Raw genomic sequence first — 12,966 nt, 5'->3', positions numbered from 1 at the left:
TCTGGTGTCTCTTATGAATGTTTCACCCCCTCTCTTATCTGCTTGTGTGCTGGATCTTCGTACAATGCTAAGACGTTAAACCATATATTTCTCTACCGCCGCGAAGATTCCAGGACGCAACAAGTATGGTTAAGACTATTTTGATGTCTTTCTCTATATAGATACACATGTATGTACTAAGCATAAGATAACTAAAATAAAATACAAGAGATCGATTATTTTTATTTGGTAACACGTATCAAAAGTTAATATGATAGGATCTTAGTTAAAGATGAAAAATTAGTAAGTAATATTTAAAAAAACAAATTTGAAAAAACATAAAGAATAATATAATGAAATTTATTATAGATTGATCCCAAAAATTAGACCAAGGGTTAGCTTTGATAAAATACATAAAATTAAGGTTTTAAGTTCAAATAAGATATCTATTGAAATTTGAAGAGTTATCCATCGGGTTTAACTTGGTTGGTGGGCGAAGTTGTTGGATACCCCAAACCTACGATCATTTATATTAAATCATTGATATTTTGTATTGGTTATAAATCATGATCCTGATTAATGAGATATCCATTAACTAAACAAAAAAATTAGAACAATTTATGAAATATTTTCATTAAAATATTGGCGAAATGATACGAAGATTGAGGTATTAGAATTAGTTGAATAAAGATTAAATTTATGATGCATAAATTTAGTAGTTATTTTGTTATTATTATTAGAAGATAAATTTACATCCATATATGTTAAAAATTTAAATATCTTTGATCTGTTATACCAAAAATGCAAATATAGATGGATATAACTTTAGAGTTGGATGATAAAAATGAAGAAGATCGTCAGAGTTTTATGTGATAAGAAGATATCATTGAAGCTTGTAAATAAACTTTATAAAAAGTCTTTGAAGTTTAAGCTGAGTGTGGTAGAAATATGAATGATTATGGTTTCGTTTGGGACGGCTTTTTTATTACTTTCTAAAACAGAGTTTTAGTACAAATTTTTTTTTATTTTTGTACTAAAACTTCGTTTTAGAAAGCAATAAAAAAATCGTCCCAAACGAAGCCTATGTTAAAGAAAATGATGGAGTGAAAATTTTGGTTTCGTGAAATAGGCTTAGATGGATTGGACACACATTACAAAGGGTAGAGAATGCACCTGTTTGGCGAGTTTATAAATAGCTTAATGTTTGTGAACTATGAAGAGAAAAAATGAGTAAATTTGATTTTATATGATTAAACAGTGTTCAGTTTGATCTGCTCCTTCAAAAGATCCACTCTTCTTATTATCAATTACCCAAGCTACCAAATAATGCATGCATGTGTTTTTGAGAAAAGATTGTGCTCTTGGTTTTCTGATTTGTCAACTGATCTCCATAGTGTGTTCAATATCTGGTTTGTTACTATTGCGGGTTAGAATATATGCGGCGATAGAGTTAGAGTTATTTTTCTTAGTGTTGTACGGATATCCGACACACAAATAGGAAATTCATAAATACAAGATTTTTTACGTGAAAAATCCTGGAAAAGCGAAAAATCACGGGTTACGCCTAGCTGAAATGATTTCACTAGTATTTGAATAGATTACAAGTGACCTCTTCATCCTTGAAATTGAGGACAATTAGATTACAAGTCAACAGTTGGGTTGAAATCTAGTGACGAATGGGGATCGGACGGAAATCTGACGACGTTTTGTGGTCGGGTGGAAATCTGGCGTTAGTATGTGGCTGGAAGGATATTCGGCGTCAATCGGTGGCTGGGCAGAAGTCCAGCATTAGACTGTGACCGGGCAGAAGTTTGGCGTCAGTCGGTGACAAAGCGGATGCCTGACATCATTCGGTGGCCGAGCGGAAGCCTAATGTTAGTCAGTAGCTTGGCGGAAGCCCGACGTCAATCGGTGACCGGACGGAAGTCCGGCTTGATCATCCAATTTATAGTTTGAGCTTTTCTAATGTGCTTCAAGTCTTGAATTTTGATCCATTTGTGCTCAGATTGAGTCAAATTTGGTGTCGTTGGGTTCGTATTTTCAAGATGTTCAGTTCGACCATAAGTTTGTTGAAACTGGAGTTTAGATGGTCCCAGATTTAATTTCGGAAGTTTCCAACTTGATTTTGCCTTGACATTCATGCCCTATCAAGATAATTTTTTGATGATATATCAGTTACCATACTACAATGCTTTACTCTTTGATTATGTATCTTTTTCCTTAATATTGTGCATGTTTTATTCCCTATTGCCATGCTTCCATCGCTCTGGTTTTTCGAACTGGTTTACTCCCTTAGCAAACCTTCCAATTGATTTAAAGAAGTAAGCATATGCCTTTCATTTTCCAAATCAAGTATAGAAGATTCTAGTTTCATGAACAAGAACGATACATTTCAATTGCTTAATCAAAGACACAGCTAACTCTACTTCTTATTAACTTGTTAAAATGACCTACATTTTGCAAGGAGAAAATGCTGAACTTTTTTAGAAAATAACTGAGATAGGTTCTGCATTTGGATAGAACCAGCCAAAGTTTTGTTCAATCCCTTCTTGCTTGTTCTCGTTAAACATTTCATACAAAATTGTATCAATTTTGGTGTCAGGCAACGTTGGCGTTCTGTTCTTGTTAACATGTTCTATAACATTCTTGTTGAGTGTCTGCTCAAGCTTCTTTGTTGTAAATGTTGTGATTGCAAACAATGGTGAAGGTTATGAATGGTGAAAGACTCTACAACCCGTTCACAAGTGGCTGTGGAAGGGCTCATTATGTGTAGAGTAGCCCGTCTATGATGGACAACGAACAACATGCAGTAAACCTTAGATTATTCTTACAGCCAGCAATAAATGCACACATAATGTATCATTACAAGCAAAAATGCAAGAAACTATAAAAAACACAAGCTCACACAAGTCACTATGAGAGACCCCCCATACACTTAACATGCCATCTAGCCAAACCACCAATCAGAGGACCAATGCCATGTCATTACTAGCAGGAGATTGTTTAAGAATAAATACTATTGATATTCTTGACTAGACTTAGGTCTTTGTGAAGTGAAGTACTGATATTTAAATTTGGCAACCTCAAGAAACAATTGCAGAGGGTGAATGTGTTTTGCTTTAAGCATTTGATGATTTATTTCAATTTTGAATATTTCAGATTTTGGTTTTTTATAATTATTTTTATGGCCATTTGAGAGGCATTTTCTTGAATGTTTAGGGTACTGTGTGGTTGAGATTTACATTCAACATGGTTATCATTGGGGTATTCTTGGGCAATTTTGTTTGGTTGAACCTTGTTGAATATGTCAATTGCTGACAGAGGATCGAGTTTGTTGTGGGCTTCAGGCTTTTATTAGTGATTTTTTCTTGTTATAGACTTTAAATACCTAATATGAACACTTAAAACAAAATTTCTCGGTCGACATAACGACCGTACATTTGTTTGATGGTTTAAATCGTGTCGACTCCTATCCACCCGCGTAGGAGGATCATGCTTGAACTTAAGTTTATTTTTTGACCCGCGCATTATCCTCAAACGTCACGTGTGGGCATGCATCACACTCATCGGGTCCCATAAGGGTATTTAGGAGGCATTTTTGTAATTATCTCTTGAACCTTGTCAAATATGTTTAATTGCTGACAGAGGATCAGGTTCTTCGTTGGCTTTATGCTTTTTTTGGCCTAATATAAATGTATGAACTAAATATCCCGGTCGATCTTACGACCGTATATTTGTTTGATGGTTCTAGCTGTATCGACTCCTATCCATTCACTTAGAAGGATCGGGTTCGAGCTATAAAGAGTGTCACATAGTTTGACTGAGGAAAATTATTGTGAGAAAAGGAGCAGAACAAATTTGAGAAAGTGCAGCGCTAGTTAGATACGTTGGAAGCTGCTTTCATAAAGCTCGAGTTACGTAGTCATTAATTTGGCAAATCAAAACCAAAATTTATAGAGAATAATTTTAAAATTTTAGATTCCATACCTAACAATTAAAATCCACAGAGTTTAGTGCCTCTCTAATGTACTTCATGGCAGGGGCGATGTAATTTGCATTCTTAAAAGAAATGGCCGATCTCCTGCTACTATAAATAACATAGTTATGCTTAGGTACTATTATATAGTTTGATGTTTAAGACTTCGTTTGGGATGACTTTATTACTGTTTTTTTAAAACAGTTTTTTAGTACAATAAATTTAATTTCTCTACTAAAAAGCTGTTTTAAAAAACAATAAAAAAGTCGTCCCAAACAAAGCTCAAGTTGACTCATTCTACTGCTTTATCTGAAATGACTGAATAATGAGCGAGATCATCATGACCTTGTATGGAAGCTATTTTCTAATGCATTTTTGTATATCAAGGAAGGGATTCAATATCCTTATCTTGTCTTTTTTTTTTTGTACAGCTCCACCTTTTCTGGAAGAAGCAGGTTATCTCCTTCATTTTCATAGCAAACTTCTGTAGACCCTGTAGTGACCCTAAGATCAGTTCTTTATAAAGAATAAAAATATCCTAAGCTCTATCTTTCTATAGTAATAAATAACAGTATAAAATGTTTTGGTTCTTGTTGTTGATGATGATGACGAAGGATATGGTTATTCGATTTTGATTAATACAGATCTTTACATTCTATAGCTTAGTTTCTATTTCATTATGTAGACAGCTAAAAAGCTGAATAGTTTTAGGCTTCGTTTGGGCCAGCCTTTTTACTGTATTTTAAAACCAATTTTAGTACAAAATTTTTTTTGAACTATAAATAAAAAATCATTTTAGAAAGTAGCAAGAAAGCTGTCCCAAACGAAGCCTTAAACAAACTTCAAGTTGAACTAGAATATTGATGTTGTAACAACAATTTGTGTTATTTCCAACAAGTTTGGATCTTTGAGCATGTTTCATGTTGCACGTGTGAAACCTATGTCAAAAGCTATGTAGCCATGAAAATGTGCTTTCCATTTTGTCATTATCTATAACATTAGGATGATATTTCAACCTCATATTATAAGCATATACCTTAGTTGGCATCAGCTTAAACTAGCTTTGTTTGGATAACTATTCATTCAGTTTCTTGAATGTATGATATAATCTAGCACATTAAAAGCCTTCTGCAATAGCATGAGGAATATAAAGAAAAGTTATTCTTTTACTGCAACATCAAGCAATAATTTTGAAGATGGATAGTGTACAAATATGATGAATATCAGTTTGTAGTTGTGTAAATATACAGTAAGGATGGTTATTCTACTATGTATGATTGAATTATGGACATGATCTTCAACCTAATTAGCTCTTTGATCATATAGCTAAGTTACCCAAGTAGCCCTCAAGCTGAGTAGTGACTTGGCTTAAGTAAGTTTAATCAAACATGAAGTTCTTGAAAATGCAAGGTTGTGAATGGATAGATTTATTCAGGTACTTAGTTTAATTTTGCTATTTTGTTTTGTTATCTTAGAAAAGATTGCATTAGGAATTGTTATTTTAATAGAATACCTGATTGGAGGGATATGCTTTTATCATTTAGATTATTCTTCTTATTATTTCATTTGTTTTGTCTTTCACCAATATGCCTATTTGTAAACTGTTGGATCTTCTTGAAGGAGGATGGAGCTCCTTGAGTTTTCTTGGATGAGGGGAAGAGGGAGAGAAAAGTGAGAAAGATAATAACAATGCTAATCTTTATTTCTTATTGGCTTGAATTCTTATATATATATATAGGTTTCATATACAACATAAAGCTATCAAGAACCTAAAAAAAAGTACAATAGCTAAGGCTAACATAAGTATGAACCAAATCCTAACAATCTCTATCTTGATCCAGACTTTACATAACATCTGAATCAATCCAACTGTGTCTTCATTTTTGAGAGTCACATGGTTCACGACACCAACCAAGCTGATCGCACTGTTGACTCTCGCTTAATCCTGAACAACAACTGAATTGATCTCTACAGTTTTCGAATCCACCTCCCAATCACAGCATCAAGTCACTTCGCACTTCTTGAATCAAGAAATTGTTTGTAGACTCGATCCAAACACCCGCAGGCTGACCAACTTGCACATTATGGCATATGCCATGCCTCCAGTGACATACGCGGCCATGCCTCCACGATTCCCGACCTAGACGTGTGACCTGACTTCCAAGCCACCTTACTGTTGTTCCAACCTAAGGTCACCTCCGTGCATGACATCCAGCCCGTTTAGGACGTCCCGCACGGCCCACCTTTGTGTGTCTTCTGCCTCCCTCTACGAAATAGATCCCTAGAAGAACGAGGGATGGATTTCCTCCTGTCAGATACTCTAAGCCATGTCTACACTCCTCTTCCTTCTTTTTTTTTTCTTTGGACACGAAACATTCCTTCTCCTCCACCTAGCTCTAATAACACTTGTTGGATCTTCTTGGAAGAAGATAAAGATCCTTAAGTTTTCTTGGATGAGAGAGAGAGGGAGAGAAAAGGGTGAAAGATCATAACAATGCTAATCTTTATTGCTTATTGGCTTGAATTCTCATTACAAACTATAGCACCTATATATAGACTTCATAGACATGATAAAGCTATACAAGTACCTAAAAAAGTGCAATATCAAATGCTAACATAATATTCTGAACCAAATCCTAACATAACCCCCCATATTCTATCAATGTGAATGTAGACAAAATAACTTTAATTATAAAATGGTTTCAAGTTGAATGGTTTTGATTATACCTATCATTATTCTCCCCAAATAGTCATCACTACCTCAACTAGCCTCATCATACATTAGCTAGCATCAATGCTCAAATTCACTAGGTTGCTTGCGCCCCTGCTATGCTCCTTGGATCCCATTGTTCCTCGCCTATAGCACATGCTTGATTGTTCAACCCAAGAGTCTACAATGTCTGCATGCTTCTCCACTCACATATGTGATGCTTTATTGTGCTCATTATCATAAACTTCACATCCAACCACATCCCCACACCTACAAGAACCCACCACATTATCTTTTATGTTGTCTCACCACTTGAACTTGCTGCTTATGACCCACACTAATGTCATTGTCACGCTTATATGTGAGCTTGTCAAGGAATATTATTGTTTTATCGCCATGTCCACCACAAAACCACTTACTCTTCCACCTTTATATTTATGTTCTAGTATATATGTTGTTATATTCTTCTATAGATCTTCTATTATAACCCTATTTTCTTTAGTTCTACCATTGTGATAACTTCCAACTTTTCATTTCTCCATGATTTAAGCTCTACATCTCTTAATTGACTCCCTCTAGTATTGTGACATGTTCTTTCAAAATCCTTTAAATTTTTCCAAGCCCTCCACTCTTGATGTTACAATCAAGTCAATAGTGTCAATTATTGAGTTGCCTTGAATCATCCATGGTTATGTTTCAAGAAACTACAGTTCATTCTTTATTCCACATACTTTCACAATTATTATATTTCATGCATTTCTTCTTCTACACTCATCTATTTTTTTATTTAGTATAATCATCTTCTAATTCATGAATATTATAGTACTTCGCAGAATGAGTGGGATGAACTTCTTCCATATTAACTTTTTAAGACTGAACATTTTATCTAGCAAAACATGATGAAGAATTTCTCATTACAAAGTTTTTTTTCTTTCAAATTCATACTTATGTCTAACATGTTCAATTCCAACTTAAGACCAGGTCTAATGTTCATAATTTGACACAGCTCTCTTAAAAGTATTTTACATTACTAATCTATATGCTTAATCTATACCTATCCATGATCAATGTGTATTTGCCACTAGTCATTACAATAGTATTGGTGTTCACGACCGAGGTGGCCGCTATATTAATGTTTACAGTCAGGAAAGCAACTTTTTCTAGCTTGTTCATTGTTTTCTCACTATGGTTGAACTAATCATCCCTTTAAATGTCATTGGGTAAGATTGTGATAGAAATGGTCATTATATATACCTTCTCCTTCAACACCATTTTATGATTTCTTACTTTTCTTAGGAATATGGTCATATTATTCAATTATAATCATTGATGACTACTTACTATGTTGCTTATTTTAGATATATTTTGGTTGCATATTTTGATATATGATATATGATAAGTAACTGATAATTATCTTATGCATCTTCACATAGGATAAGTTATGGGCAATTTTTTCTTCTCTCTTGACCCATATTTCTTCTCACCAATCATTGTTGTTAATGATCCCACTCTATTATTTTTGATGCATGATCTATGTATTTGTTTATAGCCTTTTCTCTCTCTCTAACATCCTGTATATTTCACAATTTATTTTAAATCACCTTTTAGTCATTGTCTAACTAACATCATAATTACTCTATGACATTATAATCTTAACATTATGTTTTTTAGGATCTTAGGATGAGTATGATTATTGAAGAATGTGTTGAAGCTAATAGAGTTTCCTATGTGGGTCCCATTATTAATTTTGTCTTCTTTTCCACTTCTAATCTTTTCAATGGCATTGTCTTCTTGATCACCAACCCTTGAATAACTTTAATAATATAATTTTTTATCTCAAAGTTCAAGTGACTTGCGTGTACCTGAATTAGACAAACATCATTATATCATTTCTCCTTCCTTGATGCCTGTTTATAATAGTCTTCCTTTTGAGTTATATCATTTTGATATCTAAGGTCATAGTCCTACTATGAATCACCATAGCTTTTATTATTGTTATCTTATTTATTGATGATTACTCTTGTATTATATGGGTGCACTTATTAAGGAATAATTTAATTTTGTATGCACATTTCATTCATTTTATCAAGAAATTAAACCCGAAATTTAGAAATTTATTAAATCTCTCTTAATTCATAATACCTTAGAGTTCTTTCAACATCAATTTCAATCATTGTGTATTAATAATGAGATTCTTCATCAAATATATTGCCACTATACATCTTAATAAATGATGTTTATGAACATAAGCATTGTCATTTGCTTAATGTTACCTATATTTATGTTTATATCAATTCCTCTGATACGTTTTTGGGAAAATGTTATTTATAACTATGTGATAAATTATCAGTTATCTATCTTCTACAATCTTGGTAATGTCACAACCTTTTATGTTTAATATCTCGAGAAGTCCTCATTTCTTTGTCCCTCATATTTTTTTAGTGCATTTGCTTTGTTCATTCTATTTAGGCTAATGATAAACTTTCTCCTTATGCCATTTAATGTATCATCTTGAGATATTCTTATTCTCAAAAATAATATTTTTATTTTTGTTCTGGTCCTAGTACTAGCTAGTCATATTTATGCTTTTAATATTATCCTTCAGGAGAACTCTTCATATTTTTCCCCTCTAATCATTAGATCTTCTTCCACAAATGTTCTTTTACCAAGCATTTCTTGTATACCTCAACCTCTATATTTATACACCTAATAACCTTATCCTCCTAAAACAACATATTTACAACCATGATATGTCATGCTAATTACCTATTGAATAATTCTTTGATTTATAATTTCTTATTGCTCTTATAACTGATAAAATCCTATTCAATCTAATGCAACATTTAATTATTTATATATTAGCTTTTGAGGATTTTCCTTTTCCTTTTCTTTTATTTTTATACCCATGTCATACTATCTAACTTCAGAAGATCCTCAATAGAATCATGCAATATATATTGAAATAAATTCTTTGATGAATGAACATGCTGGGATAGAAAATCATTACCTATTGGATAAACAAACATTCTAATAAATAAGTTTATCATAATATGAATCATGAATGATTATTTGATTATTTGTGATTGAACATCTTCTCACAAAATTTGTACTAAAAGGGTGCTGCAAATATTTTGTGACAAGATAAATTGGTCACAAATATTTATTGGAAGAAAACTTTGAGGTAAAATTTAGGGAATGTGGGCCGGGATATTAGAGTTTAGGCATGATCCTGTTGTAAGCGAATGGTATTCATGTAGTTTGTTATTCAAAGTGTAAATATTATATTTTAGTTATAGAGCCGAAGAATTTGTATTTTGAATACTAAAAAATAGTTATCATAGTTTGATTCCGCTCTTCACCTTTTTTACTTTTTTATTTCAACAATTGCATATGAAAAAAAAATAGCTGAGAAAATCACAATTTTGCATGCACACTTCTATGCTTCTTGAGCATATTGTCAAATTGATGAAACACTTCTTATGTCTATGAAAATACAATAATTTTATTTCATGCAACACCATATAAACACAACATCAACATAAGTATACCAAATAAAGTCTCAATTGCCTATCCCTTGTGGAACCTTTTTGTGATTATATTTAAATAAACAAGTCAATTCACGACAGTAAATAATTTTCTTGGTTCAACCAGTAAACTATTCAATTTCTAATATAGATGTTATTGGCATTAATCCGAATTAGAGGTGCCAATAAATGACCCGACCCGTCAACTCGGTCTGAAAAATTCAAGTTCGGGTTGACATGTTTAATAAATAGATTGAGTACGGATGTAGAATTCCAACTATTTATTAAAAGGATTTGGTTTGAGTTGGCTTGCAAACATACATTTGATCCAAAAATGACCCATTTAATATCATCTTTCCTTAAACTCTTTTGTTTGTGGGTATGATCTTCTTATTTTTTTATCAAATATCAGAAACTTTATAATTGGGTTATAATTTTTTAGCCAAAATATGTTAATGGGTTGAGTTCAGGTTTGTCTTTTTTATCTGTTTATTAAGTTGGTTAGGTTCACATTAACTAATTAAGATTGGGCCAATTTCGAGTCAGACCCAAACTTGACGCATCAAACCATTTTGAAACTACCAATCTCAATGAGTGCATCAATAATGAATTTCTTCATATCTATACAAATTTAAGATTTAGAATTGATTATTTGCCGAGAAGGCTTATCTAAAATAAATTTCATCATATCCACATAAAATATAATAATTTTACTTTATCAACCAACAAAAACAAAACATCAACATAATTATATCAAATGAAGTCTTGATTGCCTATCCCTAGATTGTTGGAACATGTTTGTGATCTTATTTAAATCTTCAAGTCAAACATTGAAAGAAAATAATCTTCTTAGTTGAAGCACTATATTATTTGATTGCATCAATAATGAATTTCTTCATATCTATACAAATTTAAGATTTATAATTGATTTTTTGCCAATAAGGCTTATCTAAAATAAATTTCATCATATCCACATAAAATATAATAATTTTACTTTATCAACCAACAAAAATAAAACATCAACATAATTATATCAAATGAAGTCTTGATTGCCTATCCATAGCTTGTTGGAACATGTTTGTTTTCTTATATAAATCTTCAAGTAAAATATTGAAAGAAAATAATCTTCATGGTTCAAGCACTATATTATTTGATTTGTGCTGTAAATGTCTAGACATCAACCATAATAGACATATCTATGATGAATTTCTACACACCTATATAAATTTTATATTTATAATTGATTATGTGCATATGTCAATCTATATGTTGTTTTACATTAAAGTGTTTCTTCATAGGACATAAATTAAGCATAAATACCTCATGACAAGTCTTTTAAATTATGTTTTGTTGTTTATCAATGCATTGTTTAGGGAATTAATAGCTCCACCCTTATCCAATTGATCTACCCTTCTTTTTCTTTTTTAAAATGATGAGAGCTTAGTGTAATTCCATTAAATAAGATGATTATAATATGAGGACGAATTGAAGTTACCTATAAAAATAGCAGAGTTTCACGAAGAATAGAATTATATAATCAGAATAATAACCAAAATGCCAAGAATTTCCATCGAAAGTATCATTTTAAATAAATTGTTTTATTAATATGCTTATGTAATATTATCATTTCAAAGCATCTTTTAACAACAAAATAATGAAAATTAAATAATGAAAATTCTTTTTTTTTTTTAAGAGGAGAAAGGTGAATGCCAAAGGATGTTGTGACCTAATAGGATTGGGATCCTTAAGTGGTTTCTTTGGTACATTTATTTTTTAACACTAAGGAGAAAATATCATTAATCCATTAGGGAATACAGAATTAGCACCGTGATAGTTCTTAAGCACCCAATAACACACTAAAAATAAAATATTAGCGAAAAAATTACAACCAAAGAAGTCTACACAACAAACAATAGGAGGCACTCAAAAAAAGTGCTACTTGTAATTTGTCTCATATTTGGATAGATCATATTTGACAAACTTATTGATAGAATCAAAGATCTAATAAATCTCAGGGTTTTAACGTAATTTTCCTTTTTGTCCTTTCAATGATACTTGTGATAATGACACACTACTAAATTAAAATATGTGTAGCTTACAAGTTATTGTCTTTTATTTTTTAAGTAATTGGACAAAAAGCATTTGACATTTTATGTTTACATCATTTCATAATATATATGATTTATTTTTTACTTACTAAGCAAAAAATTGTCATTATTTATTTATTTATTTGTGTGAGATGTTGAAAGCTTTTAAAAGTGTAGAATCTATCTTAGTCATTCCTTGGAGCTATTTTCAGTATTATGGTGAAATCATACGCTTTGTTTGTATTTAGATTGAGACATCTCATGATCAGATAAATGTATATAGGTAATGCAATTTTATTTTATTTTATTTTATTTTATTTTTTCATGTTAAATATTTGATATAAACTATATATTTTTATTATGATATGTAAAAATATTAAATTTATTTTATTTTAAATAAAAAATATTTATCAAATCTTTTAAATTTTATTATATTAAAAATATGTAAAAAAAGAACTATTTTATGTCCTAATCATGGTTTTGAAAATCAGACCGGGCAACTTCTTTTTTTTTTTTTCAACAACACAATAATTCAATTCATAATTTCAAATCCAAGGATACAACCATGACAAATTAAAGAAAAAAGAAAAAACCACAGAAAACAAAATGACAAAAAATACAAGCTAAGAAGACGGCTCAGCGAACAGCCAAGGCACCCAGCATCCCGTCAACCCGCACAGACCGTCCAGT

The sequence above is a fragment of the Dendrobium catenatum genome, unplaced genomic scaffold (genome assembly GCF_001605985.2).
Source record: "Dendrobium catenatum unplaced genomic scaffold, ASM160598v2 fragScaff_scaffold_853, whole genome shotgun sequence".
NCBI lineage: Eukaryota > Viridiplantae > Streptophyta > Magnoliopsida > Asparagales > Orchidaceae > Dendrobium > Dendrobium catenatum.
This window is presented reverse-complemented; position numbering follows the sequence as displayed.